Raw genomic sequence first — 16,805 nt, 5'->3', positions numbered from 1 at the left:
TTCCCTAATCCCATTATCTGTCCTTAAAAACAAATCTGGAGTGAGCTTCAGATGCCTTCGTCCCAATAGTCTTGACTTTTTAATCCTGATAATCCAAAGATGATGGAATGGGAGAATTCAGGCCCTGCAGTCAATTTAGGGGAGTTAGTATTTGGGGCCACGTTTTGGTATGTCCTACTGACTATGGAGGCAAACCAGTTCTGTGATGGGCACCTGCACTACATCCTTTTCTTAGCCGCAGTCCACTCTCCAACCTGGTGGGACCAAGGGCCAGATTCCAGCAAGCCCTGCCTTTGTAATAAAGAGAATTGGCTCTAGAGGGCACTGCACTCCATGACACTGTTGTGTCCCTGGGCTCCTATTGGGTCACTCAGTGGCTCCATATGCTGTTACAGGAACATGAGGGCAGACAGTTCTTGCCCCATAGAGCTTACAGTTCAGCAGGGAAGGCAGACATCAAAGAGTTGTCATAAAATTGATTACAATGAGAAATTTTGAGTGATGGGTTATATTATTTTTTGAACTTTTCTGCAACTTTTAATCTTCTCAAGCTTAAAACAAATTAAATTATGCTACTGATTCACTTTTACGAAGGAAAAGAACAAAGTGCTGTGAGTACATATAACAAGGAGACTTGGCCACCCAAAAGGAGGGTGATGTGTGCTCCACACGTTGAGATAATGCCCTGCATGAATCCCGTGGCCTCGTAGGTGACTCTCACTTTAGGGGACAGGGGTGCAGACACCTGGCATCAGAAAGGCCTAATTAATTAGTCAGAGGGGCTGTAATGCCAGAAGCAATCTTGGGAACTGATTAGGCATTTTATTTTATTTTATTTTAATTTTTTTAAGATTTTATTTATTTGAGAGAGAGAGAATGAGAGAGAGAGAGCACGAGAGGGAAGAGGGTCAGAGGAAGAAGCAGACTCCCTGCTGAGCAGGGAGCCCGATGTGGGATTCGATCCCAGGACTCAGGATCATGACCTGAGTTGAAGGCAGTCGCTTAACCAACTGAGCCACCCAGATGCCCTGATTAGGCATTTTAAATATTGTTTCATTGAATTCTTACGATGATTCTATGACTTAGCTAACATCCTCCATTTAAACAACTTTTTAAAATGGACATGGTAAAAAATATTCAAGATACTAAGGAGCATAGAATGAAAAAGTCACCTTTTTACACGCGATAACCTTTTCTTGTTTCCCCTTCACAAAGGTAACCCTGGCTGTGTCTTTCTACAGGTGTTCTGTACATACTCAAGCATATATGTAAAAGATATCCATACAAATAGTAGTGTACTACCTACACTGTTCTGCACCTCTTTCTCACCTAATTTATCTTAGAGATGAGCTCATAGTAATACATATAGCTCGGTCTCATTTTTCAGCAGTTGCCGGAGGCATGGTATTGATCATTTATTTATCCAAATTTCTATTAATGGACATTGGGCAGTTTCCAACCTTTTGCTACGACAGCCCATGCCACAAATGAGTATCTTTGTTTATGCCTCAGAGTTTTAATTTTATTTTAGTTAAATGAAAATTTAAAATTGAAGCAATGTGAATGTTTTCTCATTAAACATCTTATTTTGGATATATTGGGTAAAATAAAATATTAAAATTAATTTCACCTATTTTAATTTTTTAATGTAATAATTAAATGGCACAGGTGGTTGCATTATAATTCTGTTGAATAGTCCTGCTTTAAATTGTCCCTCTCTGGTGGTGGTCTGATACCCCCACCGGACTTAGCTCCCTCAGGGCAGGAACCCAGTCTGTCTTGACTTTCCGCTGTCCCCATAATCACCCAATCTGGCATGAAGTAGGTGCTTAATACAGTTCTGTTGAATGAATGAGCAAATGAATGACCCTCTGCCCTCTCCCAGGAAGGATATATGCTTCCCAACTTCAAGTCTTACTGAGCATCTTCTTGGAAGAAAGAATGGTATTGACTGAGTTTTCTTGGTAGAGGACCTTGCACTGCAGCCAATTCCCTCGGTAATCCCTATGGAGTTGGAGTGGTAACATCCATTTTTTGAAAAAAAAAGGGTCGGATTCTTGATTATGTCGGCAGGTGGACTAAATTTGAACAAAATTCCCAGGCAGTAGGTATTCAACAAGCACTAGACACCCTCAGAATGTGATCAACGACTGAAGGGTGGCTCACAGGGCCTCCAGGGCAGCCCTCTGGGTGCTGGTCCTAAAGCTCCCGTGGAAGGAGGAGCTCTGGAGCTGCCTAGGCCAGCGAGAGGCCAGCACACCCGAGTCCCTACACGGTCTGGCGTCCGGGCCCTCGGCGTGGGCAGGAAGGAGGGCGTGGCCGCCTCTTCAAGGCTGGGGCCATCCATGCCTATTACCTGTGACGACAGGACTCCCCACAAGGGACGGGTACGGCGTGTGTGGCGATACCCGAGAGCTCCTATGTGAAGGAGTAGACTTAGTAGGAGCGCCTGAGTAGCGACCTTAGGGATGCTGCGGGAAGACTCGGCGGACGGAGCGGTTAGCCCCGCAACCCCACGCCCAGCAGAGCGACCGAGGCGAAGGGAGTGAGCGCGCGTGCGCACTGGCGCGCGCCCGGTAGGAAGAAGCCCAGCGCGCGCTTCCGCGCGCGCGCGTTCGAGAGGGAAAAAAAAAAAGTCTCCCCCGCGGGGGCCCGCGGCATTGAGGCCGGTGTTGGCCAGCGAGCGCGCGTGCGCGAGCGCGCAAAGACGCCCTCCTCTGCTGCTCCTCTCCACTGGGGGTCTAGCGCATAGCTCCAATGTCCCCGCCTTTCCCGAGGCTCGCGCCCTCGGGGTAAGTACCTAGCGCCTGGAGGAGAGGAGGGCGTGAGTCCGCCGGAGAAAGGTTGGAGGCGGACAGGGCTGGGAGAAAGGGAAAAACCGCCCTCGCGGGGCGAAGAGCTCAGCCACCCGGCTGGAGTCTGCAAAAGACACGCCTCCATCCCTCACGCCCCTCGGGGCTGCGGAAGTGCTCTGGAGACTGGAGCGGCACGGAGGCGACAGGTGGACTACCATTCCCAGAAGGCGGCGCGGGGCTGCGCCTACTGCTCCCGGCAATACCTGCGCGCCAGGCTTTTCCCCCCTCCCTTCCTCCCAGTTTGCCGCCGCCTAGGGCGAGACTACAGTTCCCAGGAGGCTTCGCGCGAAGCGGCTTGGAAGTGGGCAGCCTGGAAGTCACTCGGGCCACCCGAGCTGGCGGCGTCTCCAGCGAACGGAGCGGGGCCGGACGCCGCGGTCGTGGGGCCCGCGGGGCGGGCAGCCGAGACGCCCAGGTATGTGGCCTCGGGTGCAGGGGCGGCCTCACGCAAGGGTGGCGCGGAATCGGTGTCCACTCGGACCCCGAGGGTCAGCGCGGGCTGGAGACCCGGCGGCCGGCCGGGTGTGGGCACCGGTTGTGGGGGGCGGCGGCGCCGGGACTCGCGCCCTCCGAACCTGGCCGGACCTGTGCCCGCATGGCTCAACTTTGGAGACGTGCTACCCAGCACTGTATGGAAGAGCATGGAGTGGGAGTCGGGTAGCGGTGGGTTCGCGTCCTGCCTCTATCCCTCGGAATCTGCGATCTAGGGAAACCGCACCGAATCTCAGTTTCCCCTTCGGTAAAACGGGAAGAAGAGTGCCTTTTGCTGGGGATTCTGTTGAGACGTTAAGGTATGGCGAATAAAGCATTTGGCACATGGAAGACACTTACTACGTGTTTGCGCTATTGTTGGCTCCCAAGAAATAGGGTGAAGATGTTATCTATAGCATAGGGTTAGTTGAGGGTGTGCATGTAAAGGGCCTTAGCACTCAGTGCAGGGTGGCTGCTGTTAACTGAAATTATTTTAAGAGCTTTGGTTTGGGAGGCGGGGACCCAGATTCAAATTTAAGTTCTGCCATTTATCAGCCGTGCGACCTTGGGCAACTGACTTCACCTCTCTGTGGCTCGGTTTCCCTATCTGTAAAATGGGGATTTTAATAGCAGCCACCTTGTGGAGTTGTTTTGAGGATGCAGCGAGAATATTGTGTGTAAAGTGCTTAGAGCAGCAGTTGGCACACAGTCAGCATTTAATAAATGGTACCATTTATTCAGCGTTTTTCCTGCGTCCCGGAGACCCTCTGAGGGTGGGGCTCTGGCTGTAGTCTAGGTCTGGCCCAGGGGAAACCTCTGATCTAGATGATTTCCTCTCCTGCAGCCTCAGGTTCCTCAATTGTAAAATGGGATGACAACATCAGTCTCAGCGGGTTGTAAGGATTTGCTGAGATTGTATTCCTAGTCTAGAGCCATGTCTTACTAAGTAGCAGCGCTTATGTATTATAATCGTTCTTATTCAATGTTCTCCATCTGGCCCAGAGACTGTCTAACTGTGGGCTGTGACATGACAGCCCTGAGCTCCCCCACACACTCACTCCCAGCCTCAGTGTCCCATCTGTGAAATGGTAGTCACAGGATTTTGTGCCAGGCTTGTTTTGATGATTCCAGAAGATAATTCATGTTTAGTGTTTAGCACAGGGCAGGGTGCATAGTAAGCACTTAATAAACATATCTTGTTTCTCTTAATAGGCCTTCGCTGCTTCTGTTTATATACAGGGCAGAGCAGGGATGAGGTTAGTGCCCCCCCCCCCCAGTTTTTATTCATCAAAGATTAAATTCTGGAACATGCACATATAGGAGCCTGAGAAGAGATGACACTGGCCTACTGTCAGCAGCCCCCTGCTCACCTCTCCCACACTCCTCCCCCCAAGCCAGTACATTCACCCCAGTGCTTTATGTACCACCCTAGGGCTGCAAGCACTTGACCCTGTCTCAAAGCCATATTAGCCCCCTGAGCTCCAACTCCAGATGCAGAGCCTATGCTTCCTTGATGTCCCCTGGTGACTGTCCCTTGGGCACCATGAACACATGTTCAACCTAAACTTCTCCTCCCAGACCCAGGAGTCACCATCTTGGCAAATGGGCCAACAGTGACCCAGTTGCCCAAGCCAGAAACTTGAGAGTTGCGCTTCTCCCCCAGCCTTCCCAGGTCCAGCTGATTGGCAAGAAGGATGGAACTGCCATTTCAAAGAAACACCATTTCATTGGCCCCCCACAGTCTCCCCTCTCGTGGGCACCGAAAGTCCACCGTGGCCACTGGAGATGGCCTTTTCTTACAAGGTTGAGTTGTTTCTTTCAGATCACCAGGGATTAATGCATGTAAAACGTTATTAAGGGTCAGAGAAGACAATATGGACTTGGCCTGACTGCAGTGGCCACAGGTGTGGCATAAAGGTCTGATTTCCAGGGGGGGCCCATTTTTACTGGTGTGGGTGAGTTCATTTCTTTCTCAAAAGTTATACTGTGTCAGTGAGTTAGAATATCCTGTATGGGAAGGCAGCCATCCTGGGCATTTGGGGAGGCAGTGCACATGGCGGGGAAAAGCCTGGGAAGGGAATTTATTATATCCCTGTGTAGGTTTAAGTCTGTTGGCAGAAACCTGTCATTGTGATTGCATTTGATGATGGGAACCCATGATCTCAGTCACATTTGTGATGGCCACCAAATTTACCTAAGTGTTTTTTTGCTCTGAGGAAATAAAGCAGTGGCTTTTAAAGAAATCTTGGTCTTAATTGTTAGTGACAACAGCACATGGTTTTTTAGCAGTCTGTGTGGAATGGTCTAAGAGTTAAATGTGAGCCTGGTTTTCAGACATTGCAGTTGTCAGGTGGTAAATCAAAAATGGAATTTAGAATGTGCAGTAATTGGCGCCTTTTTTTTTTCCCCTGTAAAACATATTTCACTGGTAGATTCCAAATTTAGGTTTAAAAAATGACACAGGTTATGGTTAACAGCTTAACCTTGTCATGTGTTTAACTCGCAAGATCTAAATTAAATGTATTTATGTTTTAATAAGACAATTAAACAGTGATCTCCTTTAAAGTGTTTCCTTTTAGCTTTTGGAACGAGAGGCTACTGGACCAGTTCGTGTATCTGTGCTTTCTTTAAGACTGATACTGCTCCTGTTGCTTAGGATTGCTCTGGTCATGAACTTGATTCGCATGTATGAGAATGGGTTGAATTTGTCTTTAAAAAGTTTATGCAGAGATACACATGCTTGTTGTAACATGTCAAAGAAGACAGAGATGAATAAAGAAAGTAGTAGGTGCCGCCCTCCACTCTAAAATCCCCTCCCTCAAAGGTAACCATTTACTCAGGCAGGGAGTATTTATTAAGTATCTGTGGTCAGGATTGGAGATAAGTGAACACATAGTGGATATGCTTTCTGCCCTTGGCAAGTTCAGTAGATGCCCTCCCTTGCCTTTTTCTGTGCTTGTAAGGATGTACATATGCATCTATTGATTGTTTTCTTTCTTTTCTCTCACCGTTCCCCCATAAAGGAGGGGTAGGGATCAAACCATACATATTTGTAACTTGATTTTTTTCAATTAATAATAGGGCATATCCCTTCAAGTCATTGCATACAGAGCTGACTCTTTTTTTTTTTTTTAAGATTTTATTTTTAAGTACTCTCTATACCCATCATGGGGCTCAAACTTACAACCCTGAGATCAAGAGTTGTATACCGACTGAGCCAGGCAGGTGCCCCTGACTCATTCTTTTTAACAGCTAGACCTACATTCTTCAGTATGAGGAGACCATGCTTTATACCACCATTCCCCTATCGCTGGACATTTAGGTTGTTTCTTTTTTTTTTTTTAATTTTTTTTTAAGATTTTATTTGAGAGAGAGAATGAGAGATAGAGAGCACGAGAGGGAAGAGGGTCAGAGGGAGAAGCAGACTCCCTGCTGAGCAGGGAGCCCAATGTGGGACTCGATCCTGGGACTCCAGGATCATGACCTGAGCCCAAGGCAGTCGCTTAACCAACTGAGCCACCCAGGCGCCCCATTTAGGTTGTTTCTGGGATTTCTTTTACCTTTGCAAAGACACATCCAGTAAGTGTTCTGGTACACCGGCAGTAGAGCATAGTGACTGAAAGCATTTGGACAGTGAACAAGACAGATAAGATCCTCACTGTCCTAGGGTTTACGTTTTAGCTGAGGAGGCGTGCAATAAATAAGGTAATTTTCAATGGTTTAAGTATCATAGAGGCAATAACAGGGTGAGGGGATAGAGAGTGGCTGATAGGGCAGGCTGGTGGGGGGAGCGGAAGAGGTGGTTACTTTAACTTGGATGGTACGGGCAGGCCTGCATGAGCACGAGGCACCAGCTGTGCCAAGAGCTGGTGGAAGAACATTCCAGGCGGCAGGAACAGCAAATACAAAGGCCCAGAGGTGGGAGTGAGTTGGCTACAAAAACAGGATCATTGTGGCTGGAGAAAGGCGAAATCCCATTTTTCAAGTTCATGCTACTTTAATTTTTGTAAAATAATGCTAATGGTGGTAATAGCACCTAACATTCTTAATGCTTACTCTGTGCTAGTTGCTCTTCTAAGCATTTCACACTTCCCCTCACAAGACTCCCGTGAAGTAGATAAGTGTATGGGACTCACTTTACAGATGAGGAGCCGATTCCAGACTCCAGACTCTGCCCACATGCCAAACTGCTGCACTTCGCAGACCCTCCTTACGGGGCTGAGGCAAGTTTACGAAGTGGATGCAGCATTTCCTTCCCAACTTGTCTGACATGCAGAGAGCGCTGCGGACTATATTTAGTACATCATTCATGTGGCAGCACGAGTGGTCTGGGGAGGTTGTGGCATCATTTCCACTGGAAGACACGATGCGGTCAATTTCTGTTGGGATGTTTGTTTGGTTGTTTCAGAATTGAAGGCCCTTTAGCAGAGCTTGTCCTCCAATAAAACAAGGGTGAGCGGGCTTGAGGCGTGAAGGAGAGTGAACAGGGTGAGCGTCCCGTTTGGGTGAGCTTTGAAGAGGGACTTGGGCTGGTAGGGGAAAGCGTGTTTCTAAGCACCAGGCCAGCATTTTTGACTGTCAAAGTATCAAAATACATTCCAGCAACTACAGAGCTACTTGGCCCTCTGGGGCCCCCAGCACCCTGCTCCCGCCACCACGACTGTGTCCATTTTGATTTGATATAGCCTGGGCCTTATCGGTTGTTTGAATGAAGGGCAGGCCTGGCTGGATGTGAAGACAGTAGTGGGTGCTTTTAAGACCAGGAGAAGTGTGGAGAGCATCTTTCATCCCGCCATCTAGGAAACATTTTTTTCCTACCTAGCCTGCATGCTGGACACTTGACAGTCTGAAGTCGGATAAGAAGACACGGGCTCTCAAGGGTCTGCAGCAGTATTGTCCATTAGAAATAAAATGTGAGCCACCAATGCGGACCATATACAGACCTTAAAATTTTATAATGGCCACATTTACAAGAGTAAAATGAAATGGAAGAAATTGATTTTAATGATGCATTTTACCTAAAATATTACTATTTCACATGAAATCAGTATAAGAATTATTGAGACGTTTTACATTTTTTTTCATGTTAAGTCTTCAAAATACAATGTGTGTTTTACGCCTTCAGCCCATCTCCATTTGCGCCAGCCACGTTTCAAGGGCTCAGTAGCCACACGTGTTGGACAGTGGACATAGGGTGTGAGACTCACACGGAAATTGAGGGTGGTGGTTCACGGTGATAGATCAGAGATGCTGCGCCTGTTGTGTCTTGGTGAATAAAGGTGTGTGAGGGCTGAAAAGCATATTCACCATAGGCAGGTCAGCTAACCTCCCGGCTGTCATCCGTCGTAGGTGCCTTATGGGCCTGGCACTGTGCTTTGTACGGGCCATGCGTGCCGTGCGTGCCGGCAGGAGCCATGATTATCCCTGTTGAACACCTGAGGAAGCTGCGGTCTGGCAACGGGAGGTCACTTGCTCAAGGTTCCATAGTGATGGAGGCAGAATTTGAACCCCGGTCCAGAGACCGTACTCAAATCTCTGCCATCTCCACCGTCTTAGTGTTTGAGGGGGGATGGGCTCCAAGTTTTGAGCAATAAAAACCACAGGAACAGGACGCCTGGGTGGCTCAGTTGGTTAAGCGACTGCCTTCGGCTCAGGTCATGATCCTGGAGTCCCGGGATCGAGTCCCACATCGGGCTCCCCGCTCAGCAGGGAGTCTGCTTCTCCCTCCGACCCTCTTCCCTCTCGTGCTCGCTATCTCTCATTTTCTCTCTCTCAAATAAATAAATAAAATCTTTAAAAAAATAAAAAATAAAAACCACAGGAAGGACTCATCACACAAAATGGACTCCCAGAGTTTGTCAGGATCGATCCTCTAGGCCATGGTGGTGCTGGGGTGCTGCTTTCGCCGTGAGTGACTGACACGTGCACTCCTTACTTTGAGCTCTAGGTTCGGTGGAAACAGGTCTTACCTCCCAGGAAAAAGAGGGGACTCTGGGGACTAAGGAGGAGGGTGGGGGCAGGGACAGTGACGGAGGCAAGAAGAGGGCCCAGCCTATTGAAAGCCCATTCAAACTGCTTCTTTGCACATGAAGCCTCTTTTCTCTTTCCACCACTGACTCTTCCTCGAGGCTGTGGCCCTCTGTGAGAGCTGTGTGGCACCTTCCAGCGAGCCCAGCGACAGCAGCACTTACCCAGCAGGCGAATCTCGCCTTTGCTCTGATCCAAAGAGGTACTGCTGGGGGGGGGGGGGGGGACGCCACGGTGGTTTCCTCTTTCATTTGTGAGAGTCATTGTTCTAGACTTCTACTCCCCTGGTTCAGGGTGCCCCCTCTCAGGGGCAGGATGAATCTGGGCCTCCTACCCAAACAAGGCAGGTACTGGAGATTTCTCAGTTTGCTTGTGTCCCCAGGTAGTGGCTCGGTGCCAGTCCCTGCCCCAGGTGGTGACTCATGAGGGTTTTAACCTCTTCACTCTCCTGTCCTGCTCCTAGACAGCGCCTGGTATGGAACATGCTCAGTAAAGTGTGTTGGCTGAAGCAATGATACTAGCCAGCATTCACCGAGCTCTTGTTATGTACAAACACACTGCTCTGAGTACTTTTCATGTAATTTCTTATTTAATCCTTATCACTACTCCATGGGGTAGGTACTGTTATTACTCCCCTTTCCCATATAAGGAAACAGGTCCTGAGAAATGTAGGTCCTAAAGCTGCCTAGTGTCCAAGCCAGGATTCAAACCCAAGCCGCTGGCTCCCCAGTCCAAGCTCTTAAACACTCACTCGGAGGGCTCTCGTGGACAGATGGACGAATGGGCAAGCAGGGCCATTCTGACTAGTTTCAGCCTCTCCACTCTGCGTGTGGTCGCTGTCCTCCTGCTGTGGGATAGCCCTGCGTCAGGTCTCAGCCCCTTTGGGCCCGGAGACTTGAACACCACTCTGGGCATGAGGTTTTTCTATGATTCTGGAAACTTCACTTCCCCTTTCTTTAGATTAACAAGAACTAACTGGATATTTGATACCATGAAAGAATTCCGATTTTTTTTTTTTTTTTTTTTTTTTTAGATACAGTAATGCTACTGGGTTCTGCTTAAGAAAAAAGGCCTTGTCTTTAAGACCCACATTCTAAAGTACCTGTGAACTGGTAAGGCGTCCCGGATTTGCTTCAAAATAATATGGACAGGCTGAGAGTGGAAGGGACAGTGTGTCTGGGTGAATGAAGAGATGAAGTAACTGTTGAAACCGGCCGATGGGGGTTATTATATTCTTCTTTCACCTTTCTGTGTTTGAGATGTCTCTTCATGAGAAGTTAGAATCAAGGACAACAAATTTTACTCGGAATTTGTGTATTTCGAGCTAAGGTGTAGGTGTGGGGGAGTTTCTTGCCTCTGCCCAGTCCACTTGTACAATAAAAACAGGGTTTTTTGCTTTTCTTCTTGTTGTTGTTTCCATTATGGGAGTCAATACTTGGCCCAAGGCCTTGGAAACCCCTTTGGTAAAGCAGCGCCCGGGAGCAGCGAGGACACCAGTGAAGGTCCCAGTGGCCACACGCGTCCCCGGCTGCTCTGAGTACTGGCCGCAGTGGCACTGGCCCTCTGAGGCAGTTTACAGAGGTCCCCCTGGCCTGAGATCTGTTTTCCTCCAGCACCTGACCGCGGGGGCCCCGCCCACATTTTTTCCAAAGACGGGTTTCAACAGGAGGCCTCAGATCCTCCCCCAATCCTCCCCTCAGGACACACATGCACAGATCCTTCCTTTGATGGGTCTTTGTTAGGGCCCCACAGAGAACCAGAGCCCAGAGTTTGGTTCGCCTCTAGCACTGCAGCAGGAGGCAGGGAAGGGGCCCCCTTTTGGTTCTGGCTTTTGACAGCTTCTGAAGGGGCCAGATGGAGCTCGTGACAGACAGACAGTGCTGTGGACGTGACGATACTCCCAGCCAGCCAGCAGTTCAGACTCCTTTACCACGTATCTGCACACCCGCCCGCCAACTCCACATAGGTAGAGGGTCCTGTTGCATTTGTTCTTTGGGGGACTCTCACTGTATCCGTGCGTGGCAGAAATCCTTGTGTGTAAACAGCAGGAAAAGAGGACACCCTCATTTGGGGGGGGGGTCTCTGCTTACCGTTGGCCTGCCGGGTGGGGAGACATGGGTGACGGACAGGAGTTCTGGGCTGATCCTGCCACAGGCTGGCATTTGTTCCGTCTCCTGACTCGACCTTTTCTCCAGTGCCCAGCTTCTCCAGGTGCGTGGGCAGGAAGGCAGAACTCCTCCTGCAGCCCTCTGGCTTCCTCAGCCTTCTGCCCCCAGCAGCCTCTTCAGCTCTGTCCTGTCTTCTCCTTTCAAAGGCTTTGAGGCGAGTCCAAGGTGGAGAAAACATGAGGAGGCACTGCCACCAGCTTAGCCTGATTTTCCCATGTTGCCAGTGTAGACCTGCATGCGTGGTGTCTGAGGGTGGCAAACCCCCAATAGTCTGATTTTTCAACATAGGCATTCGGTGGGGATTCACGGAGCCGAGCACTCTTCTAGGAACGAGGGAGACAGCAGTGAGCAAGACAGAAAAGCTTCTCCCCTCCTGGGGCTCTCATTCAAGTGGGAGATTAGACAGTAAACAAGAGAACTCAGGAAGATGTATGCTGTGTCAGGTGGTAATAAGCACCAAGCAGAAGAACTTAAACAGGGAAAGGGGATAGGAAGTATTAGGGTGGGGGGTGTTGAAGTTTTAGACAGGGTGGCCAGAGATGTCCTCCGTGGGAGGTGCATGAGTTCAGGCCTGAAGGAGGTGAGGCAGTGTGAGCGGGTGGGGGTGTCTGGGCAGAGGGAGCAGCCAGTGCAGAGGCCCTCAGACATGGGCCTTGCGGGGGATTGAGCAGCTCACAAGGAGGCCCACATGGCCAGAGCAAGGGATGAGGCCAGAGAAATGACAGGCTTGATGATCTCTTGGGATCCAGTACAAGTTTGTCTTTGAGATGGGAAGATATTGCAGGGTTGAGTGATTTATTACATTTCATTAAATTTTGAAAAGTGACCACATATGCATGGAACCAAAGGAACAAAAATAAAGCACTCACCTCCCTTGCGCAGAGGCTACCACCATTCCAGTTTCTTGCCGGCGACCAACTTCTTGACATTGCATTGAGTCAGTTTCCTGGCTTGTATTAGGTCAAACCATATGAAATTACTTTTTTGCAGGGTCCAGAGTGTTTGAATATTGGCAGTTTTATGAGGTTCAGGCTAACAGCTTCCTTTCCGAAGCCTGAGAAATCGACCAGTGCTTTCTTGCTGCAGGGGTTAGTGGTCAGAGGTCAGGACCTCCTCCCCCTTCCTGCATCCCACACTGCTCTGTCAGTGACAGGCCTAGTGGTGTCAGCGACACCAGTGAGTACAGAACCCCTGCCGCACCCAGAGCCCCATACCCAGTCTTGCTGTTAAGTCTGACAAGAGGCTGCCTCTTCCTGCTGGGACCTTACCTGGGGGTGGCGTTAGTCATTCTTTGGCTTTCTATATCTTGGTGCCACCAGTTTTGAAATCACAGAGAGCGTCCAGAGGGAAGGGCACCCCTGGACTCTTGCCGGATATTTGGCATGACTCACACGGTGGGGGTGCTCTCTGGGGCCGGGCAGAACTTCTGGGCATTCTGGATCAGAAACTGGGCAGAATAGGTGGCAGAGTGCCCAGCCCTGGGTGTCAGTGAGGTATCTGCTGGGACCGCAGAGGCTCAGGCTATGGGAGAAAGTCCGAGGATGATGGAGAAAGGCCTTCAGCCCCTCCTGTGTGCCACACCCCTGCACTGACCAGACAGTCTCATGCCTCTAGAAGGCATGGGGACTGGGCTGGGTTCCGGGTGTAAAATGAAGGTAAAGGAGTTTTGGATGCCGCTTTGGAGGAGCTCGGTCAGGAAGTTGTGTCAGTTGGTGTGCCTTTGGTTGCAAATAGTAGTAGTAGCAACGACAGCGGCAGCACCAAATAGGTAATTTGTGTAACATCTGCCCTCTGCTAGGCACTGTGCTAGGCGCTTCCCACGAAGTGACTTATCCAAGCCTCCCAACAACCCTGTAAGTGCTCTTACTATCCCCCGTTTTGCAGATGAGACAATTAAATTTTAAATAACTTGCCCAAGGTTGCAGAGCTAGAAAATGGTAGTGACAAGATTTGGACCCAGAGAGTATGACTCCAGAAGCCTCTGTCTGAACTCACTGTGTGTTTCTGGAGTGGTTTGCCACCCTCAGACATGAGCAGACATCAGAATCCCCTGGAGTGCTTGTTTTTTGGGTTTTTTTTTTTTTAAGATTTTATTTATTTATTTTGACAGAGAGACACAGCAAGAGAGGGAACACAAGCAGGGGGAGTGGGAGAGGGAGAAGCAGGCTACCCGCGGAGCAGAGAGCCCGATGCAGGGCTTGATCCCAGGACCCTGGGACCATGACCTGAGCCGAAAGCAGATGCTTAACAACTGAGCCACACAGGTGCCCCGCCTGAAGTGCTTGTTAAAACCCAGATTGCCAGACCCCACTCAGAGTTTCTGATTCAGCAGATCTGGCTTGAGAATCTGCATTTTTTTTTTAAGATTATTTATTTGAGAGAGAAAGAGCAAGCACATAAGGCAGAGAGGGGCAGAGGGAGAGGGACAAGCAGACTCCCTGCTGAGCAAGGAGCCTGATGTGGGGCCTGATCATGAGATCATGACCTGAGCTGAAGGCAGACAATTAACCGCCTGAGCCACCCAGGCACCCAAGAATCTGCATTTTTGACAAATACCCAGGTGCTACTGGTGCTTCTGGGCCTGAGAGCACATTTGGGAGCCACTGACCTACTGGAATAGGAGACCCAGATGATAGTGGCCTGGTCAGATTTATGATTTCATGTAACAAGCCCATAGATTGGCAGCACCAGGATTGACTAATTAAGCAACTCCACAGTGCCTCTAAGCAAGCCCTCTATGTTGTGCCACTCTGCCATCCTTGGTTTGTCTCCCATGTCCTCAGACTCTCCTCGTGGCCACAAGGTGACTGCCACAGCTCCAGTTGTCACACCCTGACAAGGCTATATCTAGCAGCAGAAAGAGGTTTATCTATTACCATTTATCTCTAACAAGTGAGGAAACCTTTCCTAGACACCGACCTCTCAGATTCCCCTCATATCTCATTGGCCAGCATTGTGGCACGTGACCATGCAAGAGCCGATCAGGATTTACTCTCAGGGCTGAGGCTAGAACCATCCTTACCAGAAGCACAGGACTGCTGGGAGGAGAGTGGCTACAGAAATAAAATTGGAGTACTGTTTAGGAAAGGACTTGGAGAGAGGGTTGGAATTGGTAGGCAAATGACTGGATCTGCTGCAGAAGTTAGTAAAACAAAGTGGAAGCATCATACTCATACATTTTCATGTCATTGTCCTTACACACTTTGTTTTATAATTACCTGAATCAGGACAGTGCTTTTGTTCTCTACTCATGTCCACCTTTGGGAAGGTGTACCCAGTGCCTGTACCATAAGAGATGTTGGTCTTGTTGAGAAACCCAATATATATTTTTTAAAGATTTTATCCATTTTTGAGACGGGGGGCGGGAGGTAGCATGTGCGTGGAGCGCATGGGAGAGGTGGGGGTGTGGGGCAGAGGGAGAAGCAGTCTCTCCGCTGAGCAGGGAGCCTGACTTGGGACTCCATCCCAGGACCCTGAGATCATGACCTGAGCCGAAGGCAGATGCCTAACTGACTGAGCCAGCCAAGTACCTGAGAAATCCAGTATTTTTTTTTTAAGATTTTATTTATTTATTTGACAGAGAGAGAGCACAAGCAGACAGAGCGGCAGGCAGAGGGAGAGGGAGAAGCAGGCTCCCCGCGATGCAGGGCTCAATCCCAGGACCCTGCGATCATGACCTGAGCCGAAGCCAGCCGCTTAATGGACTGAGCCACCCAGGCGCCCCGAGAAATCCAATATTTTGTCTGAAAATCCAGGCAAATGCAAGCTGAGTGATGAGGCCGCAGTCGGAGGGCAGTGTGCACGTGCTTGAGAGCATTTGCTCTGCTCAGAAACACTTGGCTCTCCCTTCTCTCTCTGCTCTTGACCCATTGCTGTTGAAGGTGCTCCTTGCAGAGGCTCAGTTTCCCCTTCTGAGGACTGACTCATTAGGTGGTTGGGTGGATAAAAGGAGAGGGTACAGGTCAAGTGCTTTACCTTTAGTCGCTGGCACTTGATAAGTGCTCACAAGTATGATCTCTGCTATTAACAAATGGGACTTTTTTTTAAGATTTTATTTATTTGAGGGAGAGCTAGAGAGCATGAGCAGGGGAGGGGCAGAGGGAGAAGCAGACTCCCGCTGAGCAGGGAGCCGGATTTGGGGCTGGATCCTGGGACTCCATGATCTTGAACTGAGCCAAAGGCAGACGCTTAACTGACTGAGCCACCCAGGTGCCCCAACAAATGGGACTTACTAATTGAATAATTCAGTTACCATTTAATAAGCCTGCCCTCTCCTTCCAACAGTCTGTGAAAATGACCCCAAAATTTTGCCGACTGAGGTTTCCTGTGGATGCCCGTTCCTCCTGCTTATGGACACTGTAAAGTTAGTCCCGCAGGACTACAGAGGGACTGACGAACAAAGCGTGGGCTCTGGAGCTAACATTTACATACTGTACTGTAAGAACTATACAAGTGGACCTGTGCAGTTCAAACCCATGTCAAGGGTCAATGGTATTTTTTTTTTGTGTGTGAATGAAAAGAAGGGCAGTAAGAATAATACATATATATATTTTTTCCCCTTTCAGCTGCCCAGGATTTGAACACCATGACCATAATCACCCCCTATTTTGAAGGTAGAGGCTGAATCTGATTGAATCAGAGGGCAGCATGTCATAACTAGAGCTGATAGCCGTTGAGCATTTTTGTGGGTCAGGCTAAGTGCTCACTCTACAGACCTCTCTCACACTCTCCCTATTTACAGATGCGGCAGCTAGGGCCCAGTTAGGGGGGGACCTGTCTCTCATCCTGCGGGGAGATCTGGTGCAGTGGTTAAAACTGGAAACCCAGAGCCGATCTTCTGGGGTTACCTTCCCTTCCGACGACCACTTTGTAGCGGTGTGACCTCCAGCCTGCGACTTCTCTGTTCCTGAACTTTGTCACTTGTGAAATAGGAATGATAATAGTACACACTAAGAGGGGAGCAGTGAGGGCTGCAGGGAGAGAACTCCCGCGAAGTGCTTACAGGGGTGCCTGGTGCAGGGTGAGCCCTCAGGTTCTGGTCGTTGTTGTTATTAGGCAAAGCCGTTCGGGCTGTGCTTGCAAAGCTGGCCGGAGGGGCCCAGCGGCGGTGCTTAATCATTAAGCTGCGCTGCCTCTGTGAGCGAGTGAGCTGCGAGCGGGCGGGGAGCGGACAGGGAGTCCGCCCCGGGAAAGGAGCCCACCTTTGGATGGGGAGGTTGTGAATGGAGCGGGTGGGCGCCAGCCCGGGGCCCGGGGAGGCTGTGGGCACGGATCCAGCCCTGGC

General features: G+C 49.6%; 1 protein-coding gene across 6 annotated transcripts in view; it reads left to right on the top strand.

The window, feature by feature from the left end:
- Nucleotides 1-2,720: 2,720 nt before the first annotated feature.
- SIPA1L3 (signal induced proliferation associated 1 like 3) overlaps nucleotides 2,721-16,805 on the top strand; it is a 222,508-nt gene continuing 208,423 nt past the window's right edge. For 3 of the 6 annotated variants that reach the window (XM_025854293.2, XM_025854295.2, XM_073885184.1), the window contains exon 1: nucleotides 2,722-3,270. The gene's annotated coding sequence lies outside the window, so the exon portion shown is untranslated. Of the gene's footprint in view, nucleotides 3,271-3,628; nucleotides 3,647-10,386; nucleotides 10,466-16,805 lie in introns of those variants that run through there. The other 3 variants (XM_073885181.1, XR_012375996.1, XM_073885183.1) reach the window with 3 other exon arrangements.

This window comes from Callorhinus ursinus, unplaced genomic scaffold, assembly GCF_003265705.2.
Source record: "Callorhinus ursinus isolate GAN/ISIS: 27379988/994484 unplaced genomic scaffold, GSC_fseal_2.0 scaffold61, whole genome shotgun sequence".
Taxonomy (NCBI): Eukaryota; Metazoa; Chordata; class Mammalia; order Carnivora; family Otariidae; genus Callorhinus; species Callorhinus ursinus.
Note: the sequence above shows the minus strand (reverse complement) of the source record. Positions and strands in the feature narration are given on the sequence as shown.